This window comes from Rousettus aegyptiacus, unplaced genomic scaffold, assembly GCF_014176215.1.
Source record: "Rousettus aegyptiacus isolate mRouAeg1 unplaced genomic scaffold, mRouAeg1.p scaffold_m13_p_4, whole genome shotgun sequence".
Classification (NCBI taxonomy): Eukaryota; Metazoa; Chordata; class Mammalia; order Chiroptera; family Pteropodidae; genus Rousettus; species Rousettus aegyptiacus.
The window spans coordinates 21070469-21086061 of record NW_023416307.1 but is presented as its reverse complement, the minus strand read 5'-3'; positions in this window follow the sequence as shown (position 1 = coordinate 21086061).

The following is a 15593-nucleotide window of genomic DNA, read 5'->3' as shown; positions in this document are numbered from 1 at the left end:
TTCATTGGCCAGTTTTGTATCAATTAGATACTCAATTTTGCAAGAGAGGGAGAAAAATATAGTTCTTTTTGGTTTTGCTCTAGTTTTCGTGCTTCTTGTTGGCTTTGGTTGTTTTTTATTTTGTTTTGTTTTGTTTTGTTTTGCTGGACACATTGCTGCAAGGATATATTAGTAGAAAAAAAAAGAGACTCTTGTAGTGCCTGCCCACAGCTTTGATTTTACTGGTCAAAATTTATTTCCCTGGATGGTGCTTGATACACACTGAAAATTTTATTTTTTATTTTTGTCTTCCCTTTCCTAGTCTCTGGAGGAACTTTATTTCCCCATAAACATAGTTTTTCTTCAAGCAAAGAACACAATAGTTTATCACATTATGTGTTTTCTTAATTGCCATCACACTTCAGTATTGCCTCTGAGGCCTTTCATTTATTGTGCACAATGCCTGGAGTTTAAGAGCTTTTAAGAGGCCCAAATATTTGAAACCTGAAAAAAATGTCTTGGCTTCTGAGTGGACAAAGAAAATGATAATATAAAAAATCATTAAATATTTAGTTAAATGTGTCTATGAAATATGTAGTTACATTCAATACAGTATTCAATTTAGTATTCACAAAAGCATTATTATGTTTGAAATATGTTTGCAGATTATGGTCTCACTTTCCTAAGTATGCATAACGATTACACAGAAATCATAGCCAACCAGAAATTAAGTGATTTACTACTAGCTTTAGTGGATTTTACAGTTGTCTCCCCATATCCTTCCCAACAAGATTGTGCCCCGCCTTGTGCCCTGAGCTGCCAAGGTAGACTCCAGACACCAGGGTCCCCGAACTGGAATAAGTGGGTTGAAAAATAATGATCTCACTTCTTTTCATTAATCTCTCTTAAATGTATATATAGCTCACATTTACTTCAAAGTTTAACATTAGAAGTGTTTTGGTCTTTTTAATGAAATTCTGCTTTACTACTAACAAATACATGCCCCACACCTGTTTATGCCATGTTTGTATGCAATTATTTTTATTTTTAAAGCTAAATCATAGTATGGCTTTTTAAAAAACTGTAAGTTTAAAATATTTTTTTAAAAGATATGTAATACAATGGTAATACATACAATGGAGAAAAATATAAAATAGGAAAAAGGGTATAAGGACTGTTGAGGAGAATTACAATTTATCTATTTATTTATATTTCGCCCATTGCCCCACCCTCATTCCCTTTGGCAATCAGCTTGTTCTCTGTATCTACGGGTCTGTTTTTCTTTTATTTTGGTTATTCATTTGTTTTGCTTTTTTTTAGATTCCTCATATAATACAATATTTGTCTTTCTCTGTCTAAGTTATTTCACTTAGTATAATACCCTCTCGGTTTATTTGTGTTGTCACAAATGGCAAGATTTCATTCTTCTTTATTGCTGAGTAATAACCTATTATTTATACACATCACATCTTTATCCTTTCTTCCATCGATGGACTCCTAGGTTGCCCCCATTATTGTAAATAGTGCTGCAATGAACATGAGTGGGGGGAGGGGTGAATATCTTTTTGAATTAATGTTCTTATTTTCTTCAGATAAATACCCAAAATCAGAATTGCAGGATCATATGGCAGCTCTATTTTCAATTGTTTGAAGAACCTCCATACTGTTTTCCATAGTGGCTGCACCAATTTGCAATCCCGCCAACAGTGTATAAGGTTTCCTTTTTCTCCACATTCTCTACAACACTTATTATTTGTTGCTTGTTTTTTTTTTTAATAACCATTCTGATATGTGTGAGGTGATATGTCATTGTGGACAACGGGGTGATTCACCAGACAGAGCAGAATAATGTGAAATTTCATCACCATACTCAGGACAGTGAGCAATTTAAAACTTATGAATTGTTTATTTGTGAAATTTTTCATTTAATAATTTTAGACCATAGTTGACTGCAGGTAATTGAAACCACGGGAAGTGAAACTGGATCATGGGGGCTACTGTACCTGTAATTCTAAGAGAGACACTGAGTTGGAAATGGAGAGATCTAAGCCATTTGGGCAAGTGAAATGTGAATAAAAGTGTACTGGCCTTCTCTCCCTACCCCTTCTAGTTGTGAATAAGGAAGGAATTCACCCTGATTGCTTCTAGCAGCCGTCTCTCTCACAGCCATGAAGAGACCTAGGCTTAAGACCAAGTTCTCACTTGTAGTGTACAGAACAAAGAGACGAAAATTGTCTAAGCCCTTGAAAACATGATGACTCCACTAAATCAACAGCTCTGAAGTCTGACCTACCTCTAGACCTCCAGTTATGTGTGCTAGGGAAGCTCAGTGTTCTCTTTAGTGCCAACCTCACTAAAAATAAATGGCATAAGGTCAAGAATCACTCAGATATCATAATTTTATTCCTTAATTTATCTGAAGGAGTGAGATTCAAGTAACTTACTCAGAGCTTGCTATATGAAATGCTATAATGAAATACCCCAGACTGGGTCACTTAAACAACAGAATCTTACCTTCTCACATTTCTGGAGACTGAAAATCCAAAATCAAGATGTTGGCAAGTTTGGTTTCTTCTGAAGCCTCTCTACTTGGCTTGTAGACAACTGTCTTCTTGCTTTGTCCTCACTTGGTCTCTGTACCCCCGTGTGTCTCTATATGTCCAAATGTCCTCTTTTCATAAGGACACCAGTCAGGTCGGATTAGGGCCCACCCTAACGGCCTCATTTCAACTTAATCACCTCCTTTAAAACCCTATATTTAAATATAATCACATTCTGAGATACTGAGGGTTAGTACTTCAACATATGGCCTGGGGAGGAGGGGGACACGATTCAGTCCATAATAGTTGCACTGGATTTTCTTACCACAATGCTAGAGATCAGACTAAAACACCATGTTCCCTGACTTCCAACTGTGCTTTTTTTTTTTTATCACAATGAAAGGAATATTGAATTTCTGTGTAATATCTGTATGAATTATGATGAAAAATTTTAGAAGGAATCAAGATAGCATTTAGAAGAAAGTGGAAGTAGAGCTTCATCAACAGTAAAGCTCAATAGAATGTGAAAGATCCAAAATGCCTTTCTGACCTGTCAACTCTAGAATCCAATTACAGAGAAATGGCATTTTTATTTAATGGATCCAAAAAGGTGGAACATATCCACACAACTTTATAATAGAGGATTGGTCGGGTAAATTATGGTATATCCATCCACTTGAAATACTCTGCAGCCTTAAAAATTATAAAGTAGACAGATATTTCTTAAAATGGAAACGTAAGCATGATAAAATTTTAAAAATTAGAAAATAGATCACATAACTATATGATATGCTTTGATTTTGAAGCATACATCTATGTATGTATGCAATTACAGGCAGTATGCGCATAAAATTGTTAGTGCTGGACATTTGGATCATGGAAAATAATTCCTCTTTGATTATATTTTTTCCTAACAAATTTTAAATAAATTTGGAAAGTTTGTGTACTGAACACTGAGAAAGTTTTCCATATCTGGAAGTCAAATGTGGGGACTTCCTTTGTCTGATCAAGCCCACAGCAATCAGCAGCAAAGTAGGCAAACCTTGGGCACAAAACAGTAGACCAGTGGCTGCTCTGGTGGCTGTCCTTAATTCAACATAAAATTCTTATTTCAGGAGTAATCAAACCTGCTTTTCCTTAGGGGCTTGGCACCCTGCCTGCCCCCTGCTTTTAGCATTGTGTCAGGAAAGTTATTTTTGTGTGTTTCCTTTTTTTCTCCTTTTCCAGTCACTATGGGGAGCAAAGCCTGTCCTCCTGCTGCCCATTGTGAAGGCAGAGGCCATGAGCTGCATGAGCATGGAGAGCCCAGCTCTGGAACATAAGCATGAATGGTACATAGCCAAGACATCTGCACGTGGAGCCCACATAACTGCTAAGCACACGATAGCCCGGCCTAGCCGGGCGCACTCCTCTACATCCTGGGCAAACAATTAGTCCCAGTAGCAAGCCATTTGAGTTGTTTAGAAATATCTGTTTTCCTTGCCTGCTCCCCAGCCTGAGCACATACCCTTGCTTCTGGCAATAGCCTTATAGTGAACACATGATCAGCACATCACAGTGTACTAAGTGTTTTACCCACACCATCCATTCTGGGAGAGGGAACAGCAGAGTGGCAGGGCACAGCTTCATTTCAGGCACTGGCCAGGTGTTCAAAGAATGGCCCTGCACTTGGCTTATGCTCTGAAGCTTGTTGGAATTGTTTAATGATTGTTTTCCTCTAACTTTTGCCTCCTGGAATGTTCCCCTTGGAGAGCCGAGACTAGAAAGTGAGTCATTACACTCCTAGGGTGGTGGGAGAGTGGTACCAGAGGAGACCTGAGGTTTCCTCGGCCCTCCCGATCCCCTCTTCCCTCTCAGAGCCTTGTCCCTAACTCATCAGCTAACCAGAAGAGAGAAGCCGCAGGGCACTGGGAGGGGAGGTGGCCCACATAAGAAGGAGTGTGACTTGGAAACTGGCCAGGAGCCGCTGGCCTTCGTGGATTTTTTACCTGCTGCCTTAGGATAAGCAGGAACCCCTAGAAGTAAAAACATGTGGCTTCTTTCCTCAAACCTTGGGAAACCAAGTGAAAAAAATAGCAGAGTAATGCCAAGGAAACTGTTTCTGAAGCACAAACTAACAGTGATTTCAGATTCCAGGAAGATTCTATTTGGTTTTTTAGTACCTTCAGTGTTGCCATTTTTGCTCACAAAGAAGTGAGATAAATGGAGGCAAAGCAACAGATTAAGTAAATTCTTACGTGGGAAAAGTTTGAGTTCTTGTAAGCTTTCAGCTGTTTTTGGTCTCTTGGTTATATTGACAGATACTAGCATCTTGTTTTCATAAGTGGATGTTGCAATTTATTTCTACTTCCAATTAGCAATTACATTGTAAATGCCAAATCAGTAGTATAAAAATTAAGTACAGATTTTCCCTAAGACAACTTCACTTTTATTGGTAAATAGCATGGGGAGTAGCAAAGAAAAGATTGCTTGAAATATAATTATGCAAATAGAGCCATTGCATTGCTATATTATTCAAATGGATCTTTGTAGAAAAATAAATCTTTTGTCCTCTATAGCAAATATTTATTTAATTTCCAGTCTCTGACCTGACTTGGCACTTCACAGAGTGAAGATCATGTAATTGACACTAGTTTATTAAGTGACAGTTTTGTGTGGGATACGGTCCAGATCACCTCCTGTTCACCCATTGCTGAAAAAGGGATTTCCTACCCTAAATCATACAAGGTGACCAAACACACCTGACACTGGGCAGATAAGATCGACGTCGGTATATCAGTCAGGTATACTCACAGCCCATGGGAGGACACCATGCACCATGGAGGGCCACATGAGGGCTGCATCTGGGAGCTGAGTAAACAAGGGCTGTGGGAGGCAGGCTCTGTAGGAACAAGAGATAGGATGACCCCGGGTTCCCATGGGAGAATGTGACTGGCTTGTTTCAATAATGTTATAGGCTGGCAGGGAAGTACTAGCTATTAGGTTGGGGACCAGGTAAAATGTAGCTGATCTGGTTATTGGGGAAACCAGCCAAGTAGGGAGCATTTCTCACTGGGTAGGACTATCTGGCAAAAGCAAGAGAGCTCATGGTTAGGCCTCTGGGCCCTGCGAAGCTCAAAGATGTTAAGGCAACATATGAAATTATAGGTCTTACCCTATAGATACAAAAGAAGAATAAGACATGGTTCCTGACTGCAAAAGAGCTTGAGTTTTCTGGGCTGGGAGGGGAGTAGGGCATTGGAGTGCAGGAGTGTCAAACAATTATAAATGGTTCTGACTATAAGCACAGGTGGACCTCTGAGCATATAGGAGAAATAGGGTACAATAACTGGGACAGATAGACTTCATAACAAATATGGTGCATAGCTAGAACCTCACGGTGGTCAGGATGCATGGTTAGGGGGAGGCAAGTAGGGAGTTGTTTCAGAGGAGGAATGAGGTGAGAACATTTTTTGTTTCTGTTTAAAGAACATTCAATCCATTTATTCAATATACACTTATTGAGGGCATGGTTGGGGCACAAGCATTTCAGGATATAGGATAAAAACGAATCAGGTCTTGCCCATCGAGCTGTCTGGTCTGACTGAGGGCGAACTATGGGGCTGTGGTATCCCAGGAAGGCATTTGGCCAGGGTCTCGAACGTGGACTTTGGACATACTTTCCAATGAGTTAGACCAACCACAGAAATATACCAACAGGAGAAAAAGATGTTCGATTTCTTTTTTTTTCTTCAATGTCTAATTTTAATTATTGTAAACACTTAAATTATGCCACAATTTCAATACCTTTTTTAGCATTTTTTTTTTTTTAATATACCAGGACCTTAAAGAATTGAAAGTAGCCCTGGTATCTCTCGATTTCAGGGAGGCTCTGCTAGCCAGATGGCTCCCCATGGCCCCCATCCCGCCACAATCTGGTTGGCTCTTCTGGGCTCACCTCTGGATGCCCTTCTCTTTGTTCATGCTAAGCATTCCCATCTCAGCACCCCTGGAGCGCTCTGGGCTTGTTCTTTCCTGTGGCACAGTTGTTGCTTAATGCTCCAGCCAACTGGGCTACCTAGCATGTACGGGCAGGCACAAAAAGAAAAAGAAGCCTCTAAATTACTAAAGGGAGCTCTATGTTCTTTCCAGTACAGGGCAGTCATTTTCGGGTTGTCCAGTACAACCACGTACCCCCTACGATATTTATCGGAGATGTATTTCACCTTTTGTACTTGGCAACGAAAGCACATAGATGCATACCAACAATGTTCTCAGGTTTGTTTTAATTTCATATTCCAAATATGCTCCAAGAGAAAAGATAAAGGAGTATTCTTTGGCTCCAGGAAATTCATTATGACTTAACTTTCTCTTCCTTAATGAACGACTATGTGCTTTGTATTATTTATTTGTGACACACCAAATAGTTCAGCTGGTAAAATATAAAGAGAAAGTAACCTCCCCATATTTTCAGACATCAACAACGACGACAACAAAAGTCTTTAAAAGAGAGAAAAGAAGAAAACCTTTTCTGGATACAATTATCCCAGTTGGCAACAACAAAGCCCAAAAGTTTTGGTAAAATTCCCATGGCCAGAAATGAACTTGTCCCCAAATAAATGGCTGTACAGATGGGCCCAAAGAGTTCCAGCACAACCAGATTAATAGCTTGGTTTTTGAGGGGTAGATATACACAAACATCACATTAGCCATTCTGAGAACTGTTTGCAGATTTTTAAAGACAACTGTACTACCTTCACAATGACCCCATGGGTAATGATGTTCCCAGATCTGGACATCAGGAAATCTTTAAGTACGTACTAGATGAGTTAGAAGGAGCCATGCTGACCCTAAATGTGATTATAAGTTCAGCTGACACCTTAGTAGGAAAACAAAATATCCAAAGTCTGCTAAGTAGTCACTAAAGCATATAATGTCCTAGAACAGGGAATCATTGTACTGTACATTCTTGCAGGAGGTGTAACATTTCAGATGTGTTCTTTCAGACTGGAGATTATTTGGGAAATGAGTGTATAAGAATCATAAGATCGACAAATCACCACTTACATCTGAAACAATTCTGACTTCATCTTTGGACTGTGGTTTACTTTGGAACCCTGAGTTGCTTTTGAACCATAATGCATGCTTAAAATTGACTAAAGGGACTCTTGAATGCAGCTTGGGGAGATATTAATGCGAGATTAGAGGATACGAGACGCTGAAGTAATGCTGGCATTGCTAAAACACTAGTTTCAGTCCTGGATCTATTAGTACCGCAGCTTTGCTCCTGATCGGCTCAAGGAGCTTTTGACCAGGGTGGTTCTTGCACCTTGGCTCACTCTACCCAGGCCCAGGAGATAGTATGGTTTCTATCTTCTCTCTCGCTCATAAAAATGTATTGCCTGCAATCTGTGGTAGCTATATGAAAGAGTAATTACATGAACAAATGCCCACATAACTTCATTTTGTTTTACATTATTTATTCTGCATAACTTTATTTTCTGTTACTCTCGAGCTGCCTTATCAACTAACTTAGCCACTGTACACTGTTTGCAAGGGTCATCATAGGCCCAGACTAAGGTAAGGTAAGTCAGGCACTTCCCTTGGGCACAAAGTTTAAGAGGATGCTAAAAAACTCAGCAGTCAAGGTAAGTGACATTTTGATGCAATGTTTTAAAAACCTTATTGACAAACCATGACTTGCAGGCCAGCTGCAAATTTTTGTAAATGAAGTTTTAACGGAACCAGGGCCAGGTTTTGGGCAAGGCGAGTGAGGCAGGATCATGCAAGATCCTGTCTGTATTTATAATTTTATTGTTTATCATAAATTTTTTTGCATTAATTTTGGTTTTTAAAAATTGTCCCATATATCAAAATTGCCTTTCAACCTCCCTCTCACTCCATCATCTTGGTAGTGACCAAGTCATTCTAGATTAACAGCATCAACTGGTGTCTAGTGCACAAAGCTGGCCCTACCACATCAGTGCTTTCTTCCTTCTTAGGGGTAAGATCAGTCTCACGCCTTATTCCCCTATTGTCCTGTCTTTCCCAGCTCACAGCTAGCTTAATTCCATCACAGGTGGTCATTTTTTTATATCCATACATCTCTTCTTCTCTTGAAATGATGAAGATTAATTTTTACTTAGGGTTTAAAAAGAAAATTGATTTGGAAGTAAGAAAAGACATTGTAAAGAACTTGTATCAACAGGGTGACCTTGGGCAAATTCCTTATCTGTCTCCATTTGTAAAGCAGGTGGGTTTTTCTCATTGATCTTTAGCTTTCCTTCAGCTGTATAGTTTATGGATCAGAGGTTGTACCACCTGAACTGCTAAAGGTCTTGAAAGTACCTAAAGGTTCAGGTAATCCATTTGTAAATTAGATACTTGTATATCACACATGCACACTAACTCACATCATTTTTTAAAAATTAGAGTATAACATTTTGCTGAAATGTATTTGTTTTAAATTCAAATATCTTATTGATTTAATGGCCTTTAAGTGGCTACTTTAGAGGGTCTGATGAAAAAACAGTACAAGACTATACCTGAAGAAGCTTTCATCAGAAAAGAGCCCAGATAATAAACATAGTGTTACCCTGTGTATATGTATTTAAAGCACATAAACAGATACACTTTAAACAGTTTTTTAATTTAAAAGTGTTTATTAAATAAGTAGAAACAGCTCAAAACAACTATAAAAATTAAAGGACCTGCAGCTCTGATTCGGATACATTAAAAAATCATCTATATTCAATTCAGCTTTTAAAAAATTGCTTATCTTTAAGTCAGCAATATTTAATTTTAATATGGAAAATTTCTTGAATTTTGACAGCATGCCTGAGTAAGCATGTGCAAATTACACTCAATCACCATGGAAATGACCTTGTGACCCCTTCGTTTTATTGAGGTCAGTGTGGCCAGCAGTGACCACCTCTTCCTCCTCTATGCAAATGCTGTGAAGAAAAGAAGAAAAGTTGAAACCATTATGGGAGCTGGGGGTGGGAGTGTATGAGAAGCCGAGAAGAGCAGCGAGCCAGGAAGGCCTGCCCTGGGGAGGCCAAGGCTCTCTGAACCCGTGGTGGCTCAGCAGATAGAAAAAAGCCATTTATAAACTGTCTGCATTCCTTATGTGGGTCCAGGTAGCTGCTACCTCCTCCCCCAACTTCATTTGTATTTCCAGAAAGTGTACACTGACCAAGTTGATAGAAATATAATTAGCTTTTTCTCGGACGAGGGCTATTTAAGCTAATCTCACCTCCCTTACAGTTTTGCCCCAGCTCCAGTCCTCCCTCCCTACAGAATGAGCTGAGTGAGCTTTCACCACTCCTGTCTGGTCATGTGGTTTCTTCAAGAGGCCCCTGGGCTTATGGGATAAAGGGCAAAGCCCTTAGCTCAATAGACCAGCTCTTTGCGAGATAGTCCTTGCCTTCGGCTCTGGCTACAGATTCTACCATGCATATCACAGCTCAATAGTCCTCAACTTTTGTACTTTTTATTTCATTTTATTTTTTGTCGAGGTATAATAAGTGTACTAATTACAAGTACATGTTTTAATATAACAACACCCAGATCAATATATAAAACATTTTTCCTGCTCCATGAGTTTTCCTTATGCCACTTCTCAGTCTATACACACCTCACCCACCCACCACATTTTGCCCGTTTTTAAATTTTATATGAATACAACTATACACTACATATTATTTTGTCTGTCTCCTTTCGACGTAAATGCTTGTGAAAATCATACACGTTGTACATATATTTAGTTCATTTTTTCTTGCTTAGTAATGTGCCACTGTATATCACAATTTATATATTCATGTTCTTGTTTCTTCGTATTTCTCTAGTGGCTCTTAGCAGAGTGGAAGGTTTGAGTGAAAAGACACTTGGAAGCCTCGCTACTGCCTGAGAGGCAGTTTTCGGAGGCCTTGGGAGGATCTACTCCTGGTGTATTATTTGACCTTGAGCCCTGTAGCCTCAACAGCCTGAATTCTGAGATTAGAGGGACCTAGAGCAACCATGTCCTCAGGACGTGGTGAGAAAGCTAGCACCTGTTTATTAATTTATAATGAGAAATACAACTATCATATATTCAGGTGAATACATTCAAATATATTTTTAAATGATTTTGTAATATGTATGAAGCCTTTCTTCCAAGGAACAATGAATACATTGAAATAATGAGTTTCATGACATTCTGGTAAATAAATTGTTGAATATACAAAGGAAGAATTTGGGACAAAAGGAAGAACTAAGTCTACCCAAGGCAAACTTGTATGGGGGAAAAAAATCAGCTTTAACCATATTTCCGCTTTTTTATTTCTCAAGCAGGGCAGCCAAGTGATTAAGACTACAGGCTCTGGGGCCAGAGAACCATGGGTTCAAATAGGTGCTCGGCCCACCTCTGTGACCTTGGGCAAGTTACACCACTTCTCTAATGCCTTGGCGATGCCATCAAGAACAACAGGATGAAAATAGGAGTTCACTGAGCCTGACAGAGGCAGAGCTATTTAAACATTGCTGGCATGAAGAAAACAATTAAAAAATGTTTAAAACGCCTGTATTTTTATTGTCTTGGAACCCATAAATTGTCACTTACTTTTCTCATTTTCAGAAAATTAGATCACATTTCGGAATGACTACTAAGCCCTCAGCTTGAAGTCATGATGACAGAACAATTACCTTTAAATTCCTGAGGGACGGGTATTTCTAGAGAAGAAGCAACTATAAGAAGATTATAAAAAAGAGATCAAACATTAGTCAAAGCATGTCAAGGTGATTAAAACGTTATAAATAAACATCCCAAGGTGATTAAAGTATTTTACATAAATATATTGTGTTAGGGACACTAGTTCATACATGTATTATCTTTTTGTGCTGTTTAGAACACTGTTCCAGAAAAGTAGGGAATCTGAAGCATTATAAAAACTGAGGTCTCTTCTGGGAAGTTGCTAAGGAAATTTCATAATCTAGGGCTACTAATTCAAATTAATTCTATTCATTGTGCATAAATTAGGTCCTAATGAGGTGAGAAACTGCAGGAAAATAATTGAGGAATGAAAATATCTCCTCTGAATAAAAACCAAACAAGGGAGGCTTTTCACTCTCAATTCTATCTTGTTTCTCTTTAGCTACAGTCAGATAAAAAGAAAGCAGCTCTGACAACCGAGATGGAAAATCAAAACAAAATCTTTTATGTAATTAGCTTACACAATCCAGGCAGGACAAATAAGAACACCTGTGAATGACAGCGAATGAAGTCTTTGCAGCCACTGAAAGATAAGCCACTCGGGGGCTCTTTAGCTCAAGACCAGTCCAGCAGTAAAGGACAAGTGCCCACGAAAGGAATTGATTCCAAGCCAGAATGAAGTGAATATAAAAAATTAAGGATTGGTGTCAGAAGAACCAAATTACTTCATAATTATTTATATCTTTCAAAGGTTACTCTTGAATAACTTGTATCTATGAATATGTTCAAGCTCCACTCTTTTAATGAAAATAATAATTTTGAGAGGGGCGAGAGAGGGAGAGAAAAAAAGAGAGAGAGAGGGAAACGGAACTCTGAATATTATTTTCTTAGATTTTTTCAAAAACATGATGGACTCAACGAGACTTCCTGGAAAAGGTAAATTCCAAATTGCCGGTTCTTGGCAAGATTTTGTGTTAAATATAATGAAGGAGTGGGGCCTTGTGTCTCTCAGAATCAGAGGTTACAGTCTGGGGACCCCTTAGCTGAAATCTGCATGCAAACCCATTTTTGATTATTTACACCGGGTTTTAAAATATTTTTGAACCCTAACTCAAAAAAGAAGCTATTACATTTTTTAAAATCCCAATTTCTGGCTTCTCTCACAAATTCCGAGGTTCTAGCGACACTGGGTCAGGGTCCTGCCTACCAACAGCTGGCAGTGCCTGAGTAGTTCTGCCTCTCTGCAGTGTAACAGGGACCCTGTTTGGTCTGCCCCACCCACATGTGACCTGCTGAACCCTGGAGGCTTTTGAGGTTCTACCCTTGCCACCGGTGTTTATGTTGGTGGAGGTGTCTGAGGGGTGGAGGATTGCAGGACCTTTGAAAATCTTTTTTTAAAGCAAAATATATCTGTGACTGTTTGAAGGCAAAGAGAGAGTAATTCGGTTCTCTGGATATCGTTGCTCCCCATGATACCCGAAAGTCTCCATTCATTCTCTTGTTTCTCATGACACTCAGGAAATTCACCTCCTATTAAGCAGCAAGCTAGAGAGGGAACATTCCTGGGCCACCTGTAGAGTCGCTTCCAGTACTTAATATGAGCCTTACAGAAAATGAGCCCACAGTATACCAACTGACAACCAGCTGCACTACAGGGAGGAACATGGGGGATTTGTCACTTGTGTATCTGAGCAGTATAAATCAGGGCACACCACAAACTCAATGAATAACTCTTGTGTGAACCAGCTGCTTTCATTTTGCTAAAAGGACACTGTTTTTCAGGGTTCCAGTGCACTCGGCCAGATTTTCCCCCGGGATAATGATGAGCAAATGTTGTCTGTTAATAAAACCTGCTTATAAACCAAATTCAGAAGCTTACATGGCCGGGCAGATAATGCACGTGAGTGAAACTTGCTGGGATAGCGAAGACGGACAGCCACTCCTCTGCTTGTTACAAGTAGCTGTAGCTAATGCAGGAATCAGGGTCCGGTGGTTGCCAGGTTTCCCATTTTTCAAAAGAAGCCAGGTACCTGGAATTACATAGTGCCAAATTCAACAACAAAAAAGGCCAAATGAAACAGGCCGGACTGAGCCATAAGCACTCCGGTTTTTGGAATTTGCTGTTTCGCCAAGTAGGGAATAAAGTTCTCCTTGTGAAGGCTTTTATAAAAGGCACTGAAGGCACCTCGGTGGTCTATGACTAGCAATCGATACTCACCCCTAACTCCAACTCCAAAGGGCCTCATGACCCTCTGAAAAGAAACTAGGTTTTGTTTTTCTCTTGGATTTATTCCTAATGAGTCAATTTGTAATCTTTACCAAAAAAGAATTATATGAATGTAAAATATTTAACTCACTGAGCACCTATGTGGAAATGGTTTAATGGTATTAACTAGAGACAACATAGCTCACCTGCAAGCAGCTAAAACTGTTATGCACATTAGCATGTGTGTATGTGTGTGCCCTTTTTTTACCATAGGTAATTGATATTTAAAAATGCTTTTTTTATATCGAATCAGGTTTTAGTACTTGTTTTTTCCTTCATCGAATAACCATGAGACAGAAATGCATCCTTTGCCTAGAGCTGTTTTGTTTTGAATATGAGGAAGGAAATGAGAAAACTTTTCAGGCTTTGATCCCTGGACTGGATCACAAGGAGGCCACAGAGAGGACATGTAAATAGAACAAATGCTGAGAAACTGCAAGGCCAAAGCCAAGGCAATGGTTTAGGCCCCTCTAGCTCGATTTATTTTATATTTTATAGTAATAATGAAAGTAAAGATACTAATGGTGTTATTAGTTCTATTCTGCCTGTGTGTCTTACTTTGGGGGGAAAAAAGTGACGAAAACTTGAGCCGATTCTGATTTTTAAATCTTTATTTGTAAAGTGGAGTTTTTAGTAACTCCTTGGTTGAACTTTTGTTAACATTAATAAGTTTTACATTTCTAAAACACCTAGGTGAGTACCCGGTGCACAGAAAAACCGAAAAAGTAGTAGGTGGTATTATTGCTATTTCTTTATTTTCTCATTTATGCTTTGTAACCTTGCTGTTCTGAGCACAGCCAGTGTCAGCATCCTCTGGGCAGGTATCAAAAAGGCAGGATCTCAAACACCTCCCTAGACCAACTGCCTTAGTCCATTCCGGTTGCTGTACCAAATTACTATAGACTGGGTAGCTTGAGCATGGCTCTATAAAGTGGATTTTGTACTTCGAACTTTTCATATTTTAAATGTCATTGGAGAGTGTTCAGAAACGTGAATTCTTTTGCACTATCTATACAACATTTGTCATATCTGTGTTCCATCTGTAACATTATTCACTTAATGCATATTTTAAATTGAATAGTCTTAATTAAAAAAAAAAACACTTTAGCTTGCTCCTAGACAACTATATAATGGGTTTGATATCCTAGTTATATTTATTTCTAATATACTTTGAAATAAATAGTTAACTATCACGTTAAAAATGTCCTTCATGTACTTCTAAAAGCATCCTGGTTACTTCTATGACACACACACCATCTTTTGGGCAACACTCTCCCAGCAGATTCACTATTTATAAGAAGGCTGTGCTAAGTAAACTAATGAAAGGAAACTTTTTTTCCAATCTGAATAATCACTCTCCGTATTTTTCTATTTTGTCAATTCAAACCGAGGCTGCAAAATGTGACAAAATATTTTACTAGCCTGATAAACCTCTTTCTAACATATAACTGGGCCGGATTTCTTCCTTCCTTCTTTTTTAAATCCCACCAATGTCTATTCAGCAACCACTACAAAACTGAGGAAGATAATACCCCTTCTCTAGGTTGTGATAAGTGTAGTGGAATGTGACCAGGGTGATGGGAAAGCAATGCTCAGGACATTATGGAAGCACATAGCAGGGCACCCGGTCCAGCATGGGGTCCAAGCAAGGCTTCCTGACAAGAAGTAGAGCCTCAGCTTAAACCCAACCGGTGGGAGGCTGAAAACAGGGATATATCAGAGACAGAGCCATAGACCAAGAATGAGTAAGGCAAATCTCCCAAAGTCTGTTTCTTTATTTGTGATGTGAAATAAAAAGGATACTTACCTCATTAGGTCACTTGGAATGAAAACACCAAGGTATGTGTTTATCTGTCAGAATTATGTGTCTCCATATTCAGGGTTATATACAAAGAGAGAGGCAGTTTCATTCCAACTACTTATCTATCCAAGAGAAATAAAAACGTATGTCCACTCAAAAATTTGTACACAGGTATTGATGATAGCATCATTATTTATAATAGCCAGAAAGTGAAACAACCTAAATGTCCATCAACTGATGAAAGGATAAATAAATTATGGTATATCTATATAATGCAGTATTATGTCAATAAAAATAAATGACGTATTGATACATGCTACAACATGTATGAATCTTGAA